This window comes from Pezoporus occidentalis, unplaced genomic scaffold (assembly GCF_034315485.1).
Source record: "Pezoporus occidentalis ecotype Australia unplaced genomic scaffold, CSIRO_AGI_Poc_V1 ctg27, whole genome shotgun sequence".
NCBI lineage: Eukaryota > Metazoa > Chordata > Aves > Psittaciformes > Psittacidae > Pezoporus > Pezoporus occidentalis.
Window position 1 is genome coordinate 3,187,280 of NW_026914611.1, and position 16,256 is coordinate 3,203,535.

Consider the following 16,256-nt stretch of genomic DNA (forward strand, 5'->3'; position numbering starts at 1 on the left):
GGGGGACGGGAAATAGGGGTTGTGGTCAGGTCATCACATGTTGTCTCTGAGTCTCCCTCCTCCTTAGGGAAAGGACTCCTCAAACTCTTCCCCCACCCCAGGGTGGGGGTCCTCCCACAGGAAACACTCCACTTCTTCAAATTGAATCCTTTCCAGAGGCTGCAGTTCTTCACAAACTGCTCCAATGTGGGTCCCTTCCATAGGCTTCCCACAGCCTCCTTTGAGCATCCCCCTGCTCCACGGTGGGGTCCTCCCTGGGCTGCAGATGGGTGTCTGCTCCAATGTGGGCACCATTTGCTGCAGGGGCACAGCCTGTCTCACCATGGTCTGTACCACAGGCTGCAGGGGAATCTCTGTTCTGACACCTGGAGCATAGAATCACAGCATCATAGAATAGTTAGGGTTGGCTGCGGCACAGCAGGCACTGAGGCTGTTTCTCCTGTCTTTTGGCAGCTCCCGAGTAGTGAAGGAACTCTGGGTCAGCACTCTCCTTGGGTAAGCCCTGCCTGGCACTGCAGCCTGGGCTGCCCATGCTCCCATCAAGGGGGGATGCTCCATGAGTGGCATCCTAATGATGATGAAACGCCTTTGTTGAGCTGGGCAGAGGTGTCCCAGATCTGCAGGCGGAAGTGCCCCCACTGCTGAGCAGGCACATCTGGTGAATCTGCATCCTCCAGCTGTGTCCAGCCAACACCTGCCCGGCCACATCTTCTCCACTCCCGCTGCTCCCGCTCCACTGCTGGGTGGCACCGGCTGTTCCTGGCAGTGTGGAAGCACTCCCCAGGCTGTCAGCAGAGGGAAGAGCTGGCTTGGGTCTCACACAGCTCTTTCTCTCCCCCTTCCCTGTGCACAGACCACCCGAAGGAGTTCAGGGAGCCCGGGTGACCCAGCTGCCGTCCATCAGGATGGTGATGAAGGAGCTGAGTGGCCGCCATGCTGTGAGTGTCCCTTCTGCCTCTGCTCTGTCCCCAGGGGCTGCCACAACCCAGCATCAGCTGCATTGCTCCTCACCTTCTGCTCTTTTCCCCTTGCCCAGGGGACGACACTGGATGCCAGCAGCGTGGAGAAGCTGCTCCAGCGCCAGGCCCAGGTCAGGGTCCCTTGCAGTGTAATCTCACCCATTCCCACCTCTCACACACAGCCAGCAGCTGATGCAGCTGTCCAGGGGCCCTTTCTGCTGTGGGCTCCTTGGTGAGTGCAGCCCGTTTCTTGCAGGCTGGTTCCAAGCAGCTGCCAGTTCCTGTGCCCTCTGGCATTGAAGGCAGACGTGGCCATGTGGATGGTGAGTGTGGAGAAGAGAGGGGCAGGATGGCCCTTCTCTCTTGCTCTTGCAGGTGGGCACGCGTGCTGCAGTGGGGCTGCCGCTGCCCTTCCCGCAGGGCACATCCATCCCCATCACTCTGCAGCAGGAGAGAGCTGAGCCCCAGGGCCACTAGGTCCAAAATGATACCGCCTCTTCTGTACCCTCGGTGGCAGGGGGACAGCACGGAAGGGGTCTGGGAGCGCTCTCCTGGTGCTTCTGCTCCACAGCTCTTTGCTCTGTTTCCCTTGGCAGCAGGCGGGACCTGCAGGAGCAGGAGGAGGCTGTCCTGGCCATTTGCACAACCAGGGACCTTGGCTGTGGCAGAGGCACCGGGGCCATCAGGCTCTGCTGGTGTAGGAGCTCTCTTTGGCCAGCCCCTGGCAGATCTGTGCAGCCAGGATGGCAGCAGGAGAGGCTGGCAGCACTGAAAGAGTAAGTGTTGCAGCAGCCAGCAGGGTCTGGCACAGGCTGGGACTCCAACACAAAGCAGTGGCCTGCCTGAAATAGCCATGGCTCCTGCAAACCACCTCCTGCTGCTGTGGACTTTATGTTTGGGGGAAAGAGGCACTGAAAAGCTTTTTTCTCCAGGGAGCACTTCCCATAGGCATTAGGGCTTGTTCCAACAAGGGCCTCTTTCAGAAGAGCAGGGAGGGAGGGAGGTGGCCACATCTCAGCTGTTGCAGAATGACTCTAAGAGCAGGACCATAGAGCCCTGGAGGACTGTGCGAGCAAGGCAGGGGGTGGCCCCCACAGGTAACTGGAAACCGGACATGGGAGGAGAATGTGGAGGAAGCTGTGTGGGGCTAACCAATACTGTTGTGCCAAGGAGGAGTGGCTGAATACCACTCCTATATAAATGCGAACTGCATCACAAATAAAGGAGAAGTTTGCTTATCACCCCTATTGGGTTGGCCTGTCTGCTTCTCCTTGCTGCTTACACTCAGCAAAGGCAGAACCTCTGCTTTAGAGTGGTCAGTGGCCTTGGGTGAGATCAGCCTGGAAGACCTGTGTTGTCAACACCGACTTCATTAACTCCTGTTCCCTCAGGGTGGCCAGCAAACTACCAGAGGCCAATCTCCTCCTGCTCTGGCGCTTGCGGTCACTGCTTAGCAGCATCAGCAAGAATGTGGCCACAGCAAAGATGACTGCTGGGAACCTGGCCATGTGCCTGGCACCAAACCTGCTGAGCCCACCCCAGGAGCTGCCCCTGGATATCCTGGCTCTGGAAACAGAGAAGGTATGCTGTGTTCACCACCCAACTACAGCACTCCCAGCCCAGCCAGGTTTTGCTGCTCAAAGGGTCCTGGCTGCCTCCTCCCATCAGTAAAGCCATGGGTCAGCAGCTGGAAGAGCAGCCCCATGGCTGCACCTTCCTGCACAGAAGCACAGGTCAGGCTGGGAAAGACTGTTTGAGCCCTCATCAGCCTCCTCAGCGAAACCAGTGGTTTGCTGCGTGCAGGTGATGAAGCTTGTCGAGTTCCTCATCGACCAGCAGGAGGAATTCATGGGAGAGCAGGTGGCCAGGCTGGCCAGACAGGGGGATGAGGAGGCACAAGCAGCGCAAACAGAGCTGGAAACAGCAGAGGTAAGTGAATATCAGTCAATATCATTTAGAACTAGCTGTTCTCCATTTTGCAGAAAAGACTGTATTTCTTCACTTTTGATGTGGGAGAATATGAAGCAGATTCTTTGCCTCATTTACCAAGAGCAAGCTCTACCATTACCAGCACAGAATATGAAATTTGGGTATATAACAGAATGAAATGTTAACATTAAGGCCTCTATTGTGGCTTAGATAGCATTGTAGCAACTCTTGCTTCTGGGATATAATTTGTACTTTGTAGATGTATGAATGCAAAATGTCTTTTTTTCCATTTTCTAAGGTAAGTGTTAGCTGTTTCCACCAGCAACATTTAATTTTGTATTTGTTAAGAACTACAAGGAGTATTAGGTAAATGCTCCTATGCTTAAATTCTGTACACTATATAGAAAGCTATATTTTCACCCAAAATATTACAGAGCACGAAAACAATGTAGAATAGAGTATTTCTATTTGACATTGACTTTTTAAAATATAATATGCTTTCTATCATAATAGTATGAAAAAGAAAAAAGAAGTTACAAATTTTAGTAGAACAAGGTATGTGTGTACACTCACAAAATTATGCAATACAGAGATCTGAGTGAAAATTAATTACATTTGCACAGGTTTCAGATGCACCGAATATTGAGAATTTAAAAAATGTATATATATCTCAAGATTTTTTGTGCCACTTTTTTCATGATGAGTTTGGTGAGGCACTGGACAAGGTTTCCCAGAGAATTTCTCAAGGCCAGGCCTGATGGCACTTTGAGCGCCCTGGTCTAGTGAAAGGTGTCCCTGCCCATGGCACTGAGTTAGAACTAGGTGATTTTTAAGGTCCCTTCCAACCCAAAGCAGTGATTCTATGATTCTACTATTAGGATTGGAATTTTTGAAGTTTATCCATGTAGTAATTCTGCCTTTTCTAAAATCATCATTAAACCCTTGACTTTAATAGGAATAAAATACAGAATTCCACATGAAGCCTATTGGACTGGGCCACACTTTGGACAAAGCAAGTGCCCTGTTCCTCTGGGTTTGCAGTGAGGATGTGATCAGGTCTCGAGAGGAAAAGACAATGATCTTCCTTAGTAAAGAAAGACATGATAGGTCACTGTGTCATGTAGTTATGTTCTTGCATCTATTCTACCCTAAATTAATCTGTGACAATTTTCAGGAACGGTTCACATGGAATTATGGCGAATTAAATTATTTCCATGCTATGTTTCTACACTTTTCCAGTCAATGAAAAATATCTTCATTGCAGTCTTCCAATCTATCTCACTGCTATATATAAAGCCAACAGAGCTCTGAAATGTCCCTTTAACTGATTTGAACAACTTTTTAATTGAGAATGTTTTGAATTTTATTTTTTGGGGGGTTGAGGGGTTTTAGTCCTGCAAAATTCAGTGGAGCTATTTGAATGAAAAATGTTGCAAGGCCAACAGTTCCAGTCAAAATAAAATGCTTCAATTTTTAAAGCTAAATATTTGAACAAATTTTTAGTATTTCATTTTTATTATACTGTATTGTGATTTTGTATTTATTACATAGTTTCATTATTTTGAATTGTTAGACAAAAGTATGTAGGCTTTTGTGACTGTAAAGGAAATAATCACACTTTTGGGTAATGAAGTAATTTAAGGTTTTTTTCTGGTTTGGTTTTTTCTAACAAATGAAAGTCTACAGGATGCCTTTCCTATTACAGGGCTGTTTTTTCAATGTTCTTTTGAATGACAGCTATGAATATATCTGCTGTTAGTAATCTTGTACCATAATCACAATAGTTTATTGCCCTCAATTTATTACTTTCAAAGCAATTCATAGTCTCTACTTTTTTAGATAATTTTTGTCCTTGTTTACTTCCTTCCTTCCTTCATTTGCCTACTTGGTTACTTGCTTGCTCATACTGGGAAGCCAAGATCTGGACTCGGCACTTCAGCTGTGTTATTACTACTGCTGAGTAGAGGGCAAGATCACCTCCCTTGGCCTGCTGGAAACACACTACCTAATGCAGACGAGGATGCTCTCAATCTAGTTTAATAGTTATTAAGTGAAGTTCCATAATTTGTTTAATGTATGTTTTTTGATGATATTTGCTATTCTGCATGCTAACTTTGCCATGATACTTACCTAAAAAGGGTATCTTTTGTTTGAACAATCACTCACTTATGTAGTCAACACAAACAACAGGGCTGTCCCAGATGTCCAGGGGGTTATCATGGAAGGAAATAGAATATACAAAAGACACAGTATCATACCAGGAACAAAAAGTTTCTTGTTTAGAGTTGAGAGAGAGGAAAAAAAAAAAAAAAAGCACAGTTCTACCAAATTGCATTTCATTTACTAATAACTTAAAAGAAAATATATCAGTTGGTGAAATATGAGAAAGTTCTGTTATACAGCAAGGACCCAACAACCCTGATCAGTAGTTTCCTCATTAGTATGACCAAAAATATCCTTGATGTCAAGAGAAGGAAGAACACACCCTATTAAACCTGAACTGGGGTTATTATTTGTAGTTCTAAACAGCCTGTGTTAAAAAAGAAACAGTGTTGATTCCTGTTGATTTGCACATCATCTTCTCTTTTCAAAATGTGGTGGGCAGCCCCCAGAAGCTCCCAACATACAGCTCCTGCTGTAGCATTTCAGGTTATTCTATAATCACCTTGAGAGAAGATTCAGCAAATGCCTTAAATCTCATCATACCATGTTTATTCAGTCAGCTTTCCCTTTATATGCCTGAAATTATTTTCTTTGAAGGCATGACAATGGCTTGATAGTAAATTCAGTTCACTGATTTTAGGATGACAGCTGAATGCAAGTTGTCACCTGCTGGCCATGACAGTCTGAATTTGCCTTACAAACTAACCCTGAATATCTGGGTGAAATAACTGTCTTCCTGTAGGATGAATATTTATGGACCTTAGCATCACCTTTCACAGAGTCTTTAATGTCTACAGAGCATGGGAGTACATGCCAAACCAGAGAATCTTTAGGAGTCAAGACCTAGCAGTTATCCTTCAGAGGTAACTTTACCTATCCCTGGGTGAAACATGAAATATTATTTAAGCAACTAAGCATTATAACTCAGTAATATGATCTTGAAAGCATAAAAACGTTTAATACACCTATCTCAACCTTAAACTTACAGGTGAAGTACTGGACATAGAACTAATAGTTTATAATCCAGTGAATTTTGATGTCTTCATATTCCATCCTGAAGGAATAGAGAAGCCACTCAGCCACTGTGTCTCCTCAGAGATATCTACTCATAATCTTATATGAGGAAACCACTCAGCTATCACTTGCCCAATACTTTGAAAGAGCAAAGGTAAGCAGCTTCATTTCCTAGGTCAGGCTGTTGATATGACAATATCTTGACTGGTCTTCTTCTTTCAAGTCATGCTGTTTAGACATCATAGGCAATCTTGCCTAAGCTAAAAATGTGAAAAATTAAAGAGAACAAGAAAATGAACGTTTAAGGAGACTATCACTCCCTCATCAGACGGAAACCCACACTGCCAGGTGGAAAGCTATGTCTAACCAAGAAAGAGCATGTAAAGCTGACACTCATTACTCATTCTTGACTACTTTCTCTGACTTTCTGTTTTGACTTGGTTTCTGTTATGACAGCAGGTACTGGGCTGCTGTTGGAGACTCCAATTTTCCAATAACTGGATATGTACATATCCTGGATATATGTACATATCAGTTATTGATCCATACTGTGAAGTGTAATAAAGAAAAGAAGAAAGAGAAAAAAGAAGAACAATAATAATTAAAAAAGCGCAACTAATAAAAAAAAAACCCACAACAAACAAAAGCCTCTCCTTGTGCAAAAGAGGTAATAACTTTTGCAAGAACAATCTAATTGGCGCAAAGACAGAATATGCTCCCTGTTTCTTTTCCTCAGCAGTGCACACCTGACTTTTTTTCTTGCTCTTCTGTGGCCAAACACATTTAAAGCTTCAAGTACTGGCTATTTACAAACTTTCTAAGTAAAAGGCTAGAAATACTATGAAATTCAAGCTGGGTTTCAGATTATATGTCTTCAAGGTTCAGTGCAAACATTCTGCATAACTTGAGGTGCAATTTTCTACAGGTGCCTAAGCAGAAAATAACTTTATAAAGCTGTAATAAGAACAAAATAGTTATGGTTATATTAAAGTAGAAGTTTTAAACAACTCTTCTACAAGCCTGTTTGGTCTGAAGTGTAACATGAAATATGATTTTTGATGTGAGAAAACTGTTAAGAGTTCATAACCAAGCAACTACTACAGCAGGCAGGTAGGAGCCTTTAGGCTTACTGATTTACTTATTAGATGTGTCCCTACTAAAAATAGATGTGTCTTGATTCTAGTTTGATCAGCCAGGAGGTTAGATTTTAAAGCTTTGAATTGGAACAAAATAATACATAAATAGATGGTGTGCTGTATAGAATCTTCATACCAGTTTATAAGAAATAAGGAGGAGAACAAGGCTGAAACTTCCAAGTATTGTGGAGTAAATGTACGTATTTCAGGATGTTACTTGTTATATGATAGAACTAATATTAGTAATTTTTGTGTTGTTCCTTCAATAATATTGTAATTTTTCTTGGTAACTTTAAATATGTGCATTATATGCTGCACTTTTCCTATTTAATACTGAAACAATGAGTAAAGACCTATTAATGTAATTAGAAATAATCGAAAACAACATTTTACTGTGCTTACTATGTCTGTAAATAAACACATAATTTTAGTCCAGTGCAGGAGGACCAAACAAAGACTACAATTGATATGCATAAAAATTCCCTTTCTCTTTTCCTTTCCCTTTCATTCTTTCTTTTTTTTTTTTTCCAAAGTATCCATATTCAAGTATGTGATTATTATTAAGAAGCAATCCTGGCACTGTCATATGTTACACTTGCTGCACTTTAAACTTAGACAACTTCCTTTTCTCAGTGATATGGAATGTTTGTCTGTGGTTGGAGGAGACAGTAACAATTGTTTCTGGGAATTTGCACATTAATGTTTATACATTGCTGACATTATACTCAGCCATGTGTTTGATATAAAAGAATATGAAATAGCTAACGAACAGTATGCCTGTGTAAACAAGCAAGATTAAAAAGCAAGGCACTGAAAATGTATTATTTCACCTTCCTTTTCAGACATTTTGCTTCATAGTTGGGAAGAAGTGGCATTTTTTGTGAGAAGACCTGTAACTTCTTAGTTTTTTGGAAGAATATCTTAACTGACCTCGTACACTTGATAGCTCTTGAAGCTGAGGATGAAAAACGGTAAAGTTGCCCTCATAAAAATCCATTTGCCTGCAGGGCAGTTGTAGGGCTTCTCCAGGGATGGAGAATTTGGGATTTCAATCCCAGTTGCCAGGCAACAGGTAAGGAAAGAGCAGATCTCGTTTCTTAAAGAAGTGGTCCTCTATGCCTGTTTGCACACAAAGAGTCACAGCTTGAAAAACAAGCAACAATAATTTTTGCACAAACCAAATTACTCTGAACAATTTAAAGAAGGAAAGGTTCTGCAGTCCACGAACTACCTCCTGAGATCAATTGGACCATCACTTCTTTTTGCTTTATATGACCTTAGGTACTTATTTTATTTCTTTGCTTATTTGTTTGTTTTGTTTTGTTGTTACTGTTTTTTGGTTTGGGTTGGGTTTTCCTGTTTGTTTGTTTTTTCTTTTTTTACTATTTTTTCCTATGTTGAAACAATTGATTTCTAGAAAGGTGAACTTTCAGTTTTATTTCTCATTTGAGTTAGTATTTGGTTTTTTTTTAATCTTTTAATATGATAGTCATTGTCCTGGGTTCCGCAGTAGCAGTCATGTTTTTCCTTTGTGTTAACTGGTGCAGTGCTGTGTTTTGACTTCCAGCTTGAGAACAGTGTTGGTGAAGCCGATGTTTTCGGTTGTTGCTAAGCGATGTTTACCCTGACCAAGGACTCTGTGAGGCTCATGCTCTGCCAGGGACGAGGGGAAGCTGTGAGGAAGCAGAAACGGGGCGCCTGACCCGGGCTAGCCGGGGAGGTATTCCATACCACAGCACGTCATGCCCGGGGTGAAGGGTAACTGGGAGTTACCTGGAAGGACAGGGCTTCCGGGTGGAACTCGTTTTCTTGGCCGGTGGTATCGTATTCTCTTCCCTTGTTATTTTCCCTTATCATTGTTTTAGCTGATAGTAGCGGTGGTGATTTGTTGCTGGACTGTTTTTGTCTCAACCCGTAGGAGTTGCACTCTCTCGATCCTCCTCCCCGTTCCTCCGGGAGCGGGGAAGGGGAGAGCCCCGGTGCGGGGAGGCGGGGGGGGAGATGGACACGGACCTCGATTGTTGTCAGCTCGGCACCACTCACTGGAAGTGAGTGAACAAGCTACCTGACTGGGTTTAAACCACGACAGTCATTGATATGAAAAGAGGGCTCAATCTTATTACTTAAATAAACATGCCCAAAACAAGAGATTAAAATGATTCCAACAAAACCGATTTTAATGTCCAGTCCACCCTCCTCTTGTGCAGAAATAACAAAAATAAGTACATTACTAATCCAGAGTGTAGTTCTGCACTTTGATCTTGCATTTTATCACTGAATTTATTACTTTCTGTGTTACTTTAATTTACCATATGGGGCTGCATTCAAAGAGTAAACGCAGAAGGTTTATCTAAAAGAACAGGTGGTATTTTTATGTTGAATTTTTATTGAGATATGTAGGTATATTACCAGAAGTCATCCAGGTTTACACAAAAAAAAATGGTGTTTAAGTGGATAACTGTGCTATTTAAGAAAACTCTGACATTTTGTTTTGACAGGAATAATTTACAGGTAAACAAATGTGATGTTACACCTTAAGAATGTAACTGTTAGGTTTTTCCTATCTTATCTTTCTGGTAAGTTCTGGTAGGGGACAAGATAATATTCTCTCCTGCAAACAGACTGTTTGGACGGCAACATTAGGAGGAGTAATAAAATTACTATGGAAATGAAGGTGTGGTTTTAAATCTTAGAAGTTAACTAAAATGTACTGATTTCCATCTGGTGGTATTAGAACAGTGCACACTAAGGAAACCATCTTCCATCACACCTGATGCAGGTAAAATCATTATACAAAATTAAATTAGGTATGTTTGTTCTAGCGCATAAGTCCTCCAGAATAAGTAAATTCATTTCAATGAAGAATAAAACTTACATAAAGTAAAAGAAAATAATTTTTCTATTGTAATTTTTTCAAAAGTTCCCATTGTGAACTGGGCATATTTTTCTTCTATTAAAAAGGTACTAATAAACAGTGTATTACAACATAACAGGTAGCTGTCAAAACAGAAGCCCATGTAAATGAGCATATTTGTGGGGACTTTTTTTTCTAATTTTTTTTCCCCCCCTTTTATTTCTTTTCCTTTTCTTCACTTTCTATCTACTTTTTTTTTTTTTACTTTTTTTTCTTAACACCATCAACACTTGGTTCAGAAATCTGCAATAATGGCAGCATATTTGAAAGCAGAAATATTTTCAAAATCATACAACTACATGATGCCTTTCTCACCATGATCTCAGCTTTAGTCCTTTAAATTTATACTGAAGGAAACATCTGCCTAATGAAGAGGCCTATTTCAATTTATATTTTAGGAAACATTTTTAAAAAATGTCTTGAAAATACTGCCTTATGTCCTATAAAAGCAAAGATAAGAAAGTGCATTTGAACGTAGGCAATTTCTTCAGTGAAACTGGCAGATTGGTCATAAACTAGCTACATAGTTAAAACTTTGCTTAACTCTCAAATGAACTTTTGTCATGGTTTAACATCAGCCAGCAAGTACCATGTAGCCACACCTCTGGCTGCTCAGGCTGAATAAACAACTGCCTGAATGGCACCATAGGATCCTCAGTCTTGTTTTTGATCTCATCCCTTCTCATTTGTTACCTCTTTTTTCCCATTACAAGGAAGCTAGATTTGTATTTTATAAACAAAGAATGTCTTAGTTTTCCTGATAATCCATACACTGAAAGTAGCGATCTGTATTTCTACAAATCGCACTCATTACTAATGAATGGCGAGTGATGTTTTAAAAAAATACCTTTGGCCTAGGGTAGAAAAGCCCACATAGACACAAAAAGTTCTTTGCTTCTGTCTCAAGATGCTTCCTCACTCCTCATATATTGCGACACAGACCTAAAGTGTCTTTTCTTCTGATAGTTTCTTAGAATTATATTCACTAATACATTCCCATACTTTGATTTGGTACATCATTTTAAATGAATGAAGCATGAGATAACTCAGAATTTCATAATCTTCCTTTTCTTTTTGTTTTAATACTGCATAAATCTGTGGGATTTCAGTTTTACCTCATAAGGGCTAATTAGAGACTTATGTGTTAACACAAGGTTTTACAAATGTTTCGTTTTATATGTCATTTCCACCGAACTGTTCTCTTAAAAGAATTGAAACTAAAGTTTCTTAAATGATTGAAGCATTGAATCATCACCTGTGAAGTCTTTATTTTCAAGGTTTACACTGGTGTTTTTAGCACAGTGAATTTATAGATGCATGAAGTTTGCTGTATGCATTTCATTTGGGAAATAAGACAGAGTTTACCAAATTTTATAGAATATTGAATACTTTAGCTCTCTCTTAGTCATTTAAGTATTTAACTTGGTATTTAGCAATTAAAAAAACAAAATCTGCTGAATTACACCCTTTTTTTTTGTAAAAGGAGTCCTTTATGAAGTCTCTGGGTTTCCTCTTCAGATCGTATTACATTTTTTTATGCTAATACACTAAATAGAATCTTTTTTTAAATAGTCAGTGAAATATATTTCAAAGTTCACAGTCATCAGAGGCATTCAATAATGCTAATGTATTTCTCTTCTACCCATCTGTACAGGCCTTTACTTTAAACCTTGTTGATCTAGTAATTTTTAAAATAGAGCTAGGAAAAAATGGGTTTAAACATTCTTTCAGTTTTCATCAAATAACCATCTTTTTTTGCTAAGCTTTCTTGAGTTGGTGGGAAAGATGTTATTTCTCCACAAACTGTCTTCTCTTTTCCTCTTTCTTGCTCTCATCACACCAGACTCCCACCCCCAAAGGGAATTTTGACTGGGTCATTTCACTTATTATATAGTATTATAAATGAGATGGAGCAGACATCTATTCCCAATGATTTTAGGAGCTTTAATCACTGTAAAGTTTATTAAGACAACAAATTACTACCTGGATCACTGTTCTATCATAAAAAAAAAACACCAAAAAAACAAAAAAAAAAAACAAAAAATGCACCCCCCCCAAAAAAAAAAAAAAGCAACCAAATCTTTTGTTTTCAGTGTGAAATAACAGTTTAGATAAAATATACCTATTAATATAAATCTGTATTAATTGCTAACTCAATTGCAAAACCAAACCACTTTTTCTTTTATATTAACAATATTCCAGGCACTGATGCCAGAATGGTTGTAGATATCTGTTTGAAGGCATCACAATAAAAAGCCAATTGAAAGCCCTGATGTGAAGCCTCAGGAGTAAAAAACACTTGATTTTTAAGAGCGATATTTTGCATTTCTCAAAATTAACTTCATTTAACAATATGTCAACAGCTAGCATAACCCAAATATCTGCTATCTGCTATATCTCCCTATTCACTTGCTAGATAATTATAATCTTGACACACAGTCTTGTCACTTCAGTTTGTACTTTCCTCATCATAAAAAGTTTAGCTGCAGCAATTTATAGTTTTTTGAGAAAAAAAAGCAGGTCAGACTCTCAAGGACATATAACCTGGAAAATTGTAAAGAATAGATGACAATAGAGCTTTGCTAAACTATTTGAAAGTACTAGGAACATCAAAAAGAAACTGAAAAAGAATCACTAATTATTTGATCTGTAGTACCTATAAACCCATATAAAAATGTTAAAAATAACGATTTTTATAATAAACACAATTATGTTTCACCAAACTCTCATTATTTCAAACCTGTCATAGAACAGATGCCTATATTAATTTCCATTGACATTTTCATTGCAACCAAAATATGTATTATCTATAAAAACAAACATAGAACTGCAGGCCAATAATTTCAAACTTTTTGGCTGACAATGACAAACAAAATCAAGTCAGTTCAGTAAGGATCCTGTTTTCCCTGTGAAGCTATTATTACAGTGCTTATGTATTTGAAACAGAAATCCTAATCAAAGAAGATTAGTAAAGTTTCAAGTGTTAACAACATTAATGATTATGAAATTTATCATTTCAAAGGAAAGCAATTTTAGCTCTTTGCATAAATCTGTTATGCATTTAAATTGCTAGGAAAAAAAAGAAAAGAGATTCCTTCAATTCTGCAGAGATGTTGGGAAATTCCCGTCATGGAAATAAATAACTTATTCTAGGCAACAAGGAATAATATTATTTGCTGATATTTTACTCTTTATCGTATTGTTTCTTTTCACTAGCTTAGATTAATCCTACTCCCTGTCAGTGATCTCCTTGTAGAAATGTAGGACAGTCTGTACACCTGAGACTGAATAAATATTACACGAAGAGACTCATGTTGTGGGGATTATTTATGAAGTCATCAAGGATTTCAGACAAAGGAAATCTGCCAGAAATTATTGCTAGTATTTTGAGTAAATAGTTGTTTTACTTTTCTTGTTCTAACACATTCTGAAAATATATAGTTATAATATTTGTGCTTATGATATATGCACAAATAATAATGAACTAAATAAGTCATGAAACAGGAAAAAAAGAGCAATGTACAAGTATGTCTCAGTCATGGGTTTTTATTGAAAAATTATGAATTGTGAGGTGTTCAGTGTGAGTTCAGAAACTTACCCTTGTTATTATCTCACCTTCTTATACTACTCTGTGACTAAATGGTGAAATACATGTATTTCATAGATTTGATGGGCACCCTGTGTACCCTGCTCAAAAGCTAAAATAATACCAAAGCCCATTCTTGACTATTTTTTGAAAGAGACAAAATCCCCTGCAACCTGTCCTACTATTCAGTTTTCATAGCTACTAAGATATAATGAAAAAGTAGAGCTTATCTTTTAACTATGAACACAATTCCTGTATCTATCCTAAAATTAATTTTTTTCTGTGACTTTGATCTAGATGGAACTAATTATCTGGAACAGATACAAAATAAAAATCCTTCTGTTCTTACTATGGACACAGCAGAATGCAACTGGAGAATTAGAGATACATCTTTACTACTGTTTCTTACTTATGCTTCCTCAGTGAATCAGTTCCTTTCTAAATTATTTTCAACTTCTCTATGGATTTTCAGTATATTTTAAATCACAAATCCTTCCATGAAGAAACTTTGGTGACTGTGAACATATACCATAAAGTGTGAAGTGCATTCAGCTAGTATAATATAAAAAAAAGAAACAAAACTATCCTCATAAAATAATTAAAGCCACAGGTTAACAGAAAAATTCCACTACTCTAGAAAGCATGCAAATATTTCTGAAACAAATATTACTTTTAAAAATAAAATAAACAAGCAGAACAAATCCTTCTCAGAAAAATAAATTGAAAAGAAGTTTTTTTGATGGTTGTTTTCTGGGTTTGTGCTTGCTTGGTTTTTGTTGGGTTTTGGTTTGTTGGGGTTTTTTGTTTGTTTTGTTTTGTTTTTTTGGTGGGTCTCCACCTCACCACCACCTTACTATCTTTTTTTTTTATTTTTTCTTTTTTTTTCCATGACATTGGAGTTGGTATTCAGCTTGTCTAATTTGGGGAACTTGATTGAATTGCCTAAACATTTGCATTTATTACCATTTGAGATGCACTATTTTATCTCTCCTTGCCTCCAGTTACTAAACTATAAGACAGCATTCCCATAAGGACTTTGTCATATATGCCAGCTTTGTGCAGATGTCTTCAGCATTGTATGGCATCTTAAATGGCATTAGGTATCCTTAGCAACTGAATCAGCCCTTAAGTGTGAAAATAGAAATATCTATATCTGAGCCAGTCACTGTAGGTTATCTTTGTAGCTAATGAAGAGAAATGGGGCACAACTCACTTGACTTACTTAAATAATTGATAGCAGGATAAGAAGACTGGCAATCTGTAAGTTTGTCTTTGTTTCCATTTGCTATGAAGAGAATCTAAGACTACAAACTCAGATATCAAGATCCACAATTTAATTTATTTATTTATTGGTATGTTTCATCTACATTTAATGAGAGAACTTCCCTTCAATAGGACCACTCTGATGGCTGCACTAAAATGTAAGAAATCAATGCCTACTACAAAATAGACATCATACAGATTATTCTCTTTATTAAATAGATGTTTGTCCTGGGTTCAGCAGTAGCAGTCATGTTTCTCCTTCGTGGTAGCTGGTGCAGTGCTGTGTTTTGACTTCCAGCCTGGGAACACTGCTGGTGATACCGATGTTTTCAGTTGTTGCTAAGTGATGTTTACCCTGACCAAGGACTTTGTGAAGCTCATGCTCTGGCAGGGAGCAGAGGAAGCCGTGAGGAAGCAGAGGCGGGGCACCTGACCCAGGCTAGGCAAAGAGGTATTCCATACCACAGCACGTCATGCCCATGGTGGGGGGTAACTGGGAGTTCCCCGGAAGGACACGGGCTTCCGGGTGGGTCTCGTTTCTTGGCCGGCGGTATTGTATTCTCTTCCCTTGTTATTTTCTCTTATCATTCTTGTCGTTGTAGTAGCGGTGGTGATTTGTGTTGTACATTGGTTTGTGGACTGTTCTTGTCTCAACCCATAGGAGTTACACTCTTTCAATCCTCCTCCGCATTCCTCCGGGAGTGGGGAAGGGGAGAGCCCCGTGGCGGGGGGGGAGGGAGAGGGCCATCGATTGCTGTCAGCCTGGCACCACTCACTGGGAGTGAGTGGACGAGCTGTCTGGCTAAGGTTTAAACCACGACAGTTATTTTTGGCACCCAGCGTGGCACCCAAGGGGTTGAGATAACAACAGATCTGACCGGATTAATAGTCACTCATCACAGTGCTGATTTATTGGCTCTCAAGGTTGTTCCTCTTGATCTCACGGTTTCAGTATATCATATCTTACTTACCCGGTATTTGCTGTATTAGTGTTTTTCAAGTGTGGGGCTTGGGCTAAGGTTTTTGTCTCATTGTACTTTATGGTAATGACTTGTAATACCATAGGATCATTGATCATGAAACTGATCTGGCTTATGTTCCCAGTGTGGTCACCACCTTTATACTTTGGGAGGTATATAATAGAATGTGCTCAGCAATTACACATCTTTTTTCTCCTTCTCAGGTGCTCAACCTGTGAAGGAGACATCCTTTTACCCTCCCAGTTGTCCCCCCAGACCATTTACATTTGAGAGTTTTGAAGTTTTTGAATGGCCTTTTAATGCTGTTGAGAC

The 16,256-nt window shown here is 39.5% G+C and overlaps 1 protein-coding gene and 1 long non-coding RNA gene across 2 annotated transcripts in view; one reads left to right on the plus strand and one right to left on the minus strand.

The window, feature by feature from the left end:
• The window catches only part of LOC134166689 (T-cell activation Rho GTPase-activating protein-like), a 1,836,444-nt gene that overhangs the window by 1,272,786 nt on the left and 547,402 nt on the right, over positions 1-16,256 (minus strand). The window lies entirely within an intron of this gene.
• On the plus strand, positions 1,709-2,850 carry LOC134166697 (uncharacterized). Its single transcript, XR_009965958.1, has 3 exons — positions 1,709-1,735; positions 2,351-2,540; positions 2,763-2,850. It is a non-coding gene; the product is annotated as an uncharacterized LOC134166697 (long non-coding RNA).